This window comes from Phalaenopsis equestris, unplaced genomic scaffold, assembly GCF_001263595.1.
Source record: "Phalaenopsis equestris unplaced genomic scaffold, ASM126359v1 Scaffold210660, whole genome shotgun sequence".
Lineage (NCBI taxonomy): Eukaryota > Viridiplantae > Streptophyta > Magnoliopsida > Asparagales > Orchidaceae > Phalaenopsis > Phalaenopsis equestris.
The window spans coordinates 28-1,788 of NW_018229727.1; the positions used below are offsets into that span (position 1 = coordinate 28).

The window sequence follows — 1,761 nt, forward strand, 5'->3', positions numbered from 1 at the left end:
TGTGGTGTGTATGTAAATGCCCCTTATTTTTATAAATAGACATGCCTCGTTGTCTCAGCTCAATAGTTTGAAACCTTTGATTAAATGATTGTTTTCTTTTTCTGCAATATTCAACATTCATTCTTTTCATTAGTAACCTTATAATGTTGTATAGTGTGACCTCGTAAGATTTTCGGCTTACTTTGGTTTCAATCTTCTACAAGCCAATATAAATAAAGGAAATTTACGGACCTACCACACAATTTTTATGGATTTACATATCTAACACTTAGAGTTTGATATTTACATTTATAAAATCATGGTGCTATAAACTTATGCATAAAAATAAGCATTTGACTTATAAAAAAAGTTAGGAAAAGTGGTATTTTCAATGTGATATTAGAGATTTGAGTGCTATGAAGTTTGAAATATTTTATATGTACATGCCATGTGTAATCGATATGATTTGACTTTGATATATGAAGTTTGAAATATTTTAGTGAAGCTATTCTAAAATGAACTGAAAACAGCCTTGGCATAAGCATCCTGCCTTAATCCTTTTTAATGGAAGATTTACATACATACCACATAATGCTTATATTTTTACACATCCAACACCCCAATTTTAATATTTATACTAATAACACTTTAGTGTCATAAACCCATGCAATGCATGGAAAGGTGTATCACTTTTAGAAATATACTGATGGTCATAATTTTGATGGGTTGTTAAAAGATTCGAGTGGCTTGCATATAAAAATAATTGTTTAGATTTTAGATATGTAAATATATAGGGATTGTCTTGTATATATGTAAGTGGCCCATTCATTTGAGAAAATATTACGTCCAGTTTATCAGACGTGCAGACGACGGCCTGAATCACACAATGACGTATGTTCGTTGGTGTGGTAAAATTCACGCCGTCGTTCGCGCATCCATCGTCTAAACGTAGTATGTCTCAGCTCATCAAATTCCTCAATAACTATGCTAATGGGTTATAACTATCTTTTCAATGTTCACAGAGGGAGGCTCGGCTGGAACGCAATCGACACAGATCTTTCTTTCAGTGAAGTGAAGGTTAAGGAATTCATATGCGAGTATTGATTTTTATTTTATTTTATTTTGTTTTTTTTCAGATTAATGTTGATATGGCATTTGTGCCTAAATTCAGGTCATCATGAAGAACTAATAATGGTGATCATCAACTTAAGGCCCTTTTAGATGTTGATATTTATGTAATAAGATTAAAATACTTTCATTACGACCCTCTTATGTAAAACAAAATTTCAGTTTAATTTAAAATTTAGTTTGACAACACATTTCAAACATTATTGACTACCATGTTTAGCTAAAATATTTTTGAGTTTACAAACAAATTTAATGAAAAAGTTTACATTCACTAATTCTATAAATTATTTAAAAACTTTAGTGCGGTAGTGTTTGTTGCTAGGGGTGTAAACGAGACGAACACGAGCGAGCCTAGGCTCAGCTGGTGTTCGGCTCGTTTATATTTCGAGCTCAAAAAGTGTGTTCGTGTTCGGCTCGTTTGCTTAGCGAGGCCAAACAAGAGTCGTTCACGAACAAAGAGTCGTTTTGACAACCGTAATCAAGTAGCCATGAGATGTTAAGGATTGGTGCAAGATTTAAACATTCATTTGAATCTAATTTAATAATTTTTATTCTATTGTTTTCATTAATACTTTTAATTGATTATAAATCTTTGTAACCTTTTGGTCAATTAAATTTTTTAAAAATACTACTCATCAAATATATATATATATA

General features: G+C 31.1%; 1 long non-coding RNA gene across 1 annotated transcript; it reads left to right on the forward strand.

Moving 5' to 3' along the window:
- Positions 1 to 833: 833 nt before the first annotated feature.
- LOC110036771 lies at positions 834 to 1,290 on the forward strand. The gene is made up of 3 exons (XR_002295263.1): positions 834 to 930; positions 1,002 to 1,056; positions 1,151 to 1,290. It is a non-coding gene; the product is annotated as an uncharacterized LOC110036771 (long non-coding RNA).
- The last annotated feature ends 471 nt before the right edge of the window (positions 1,291 to 1,761 follow it).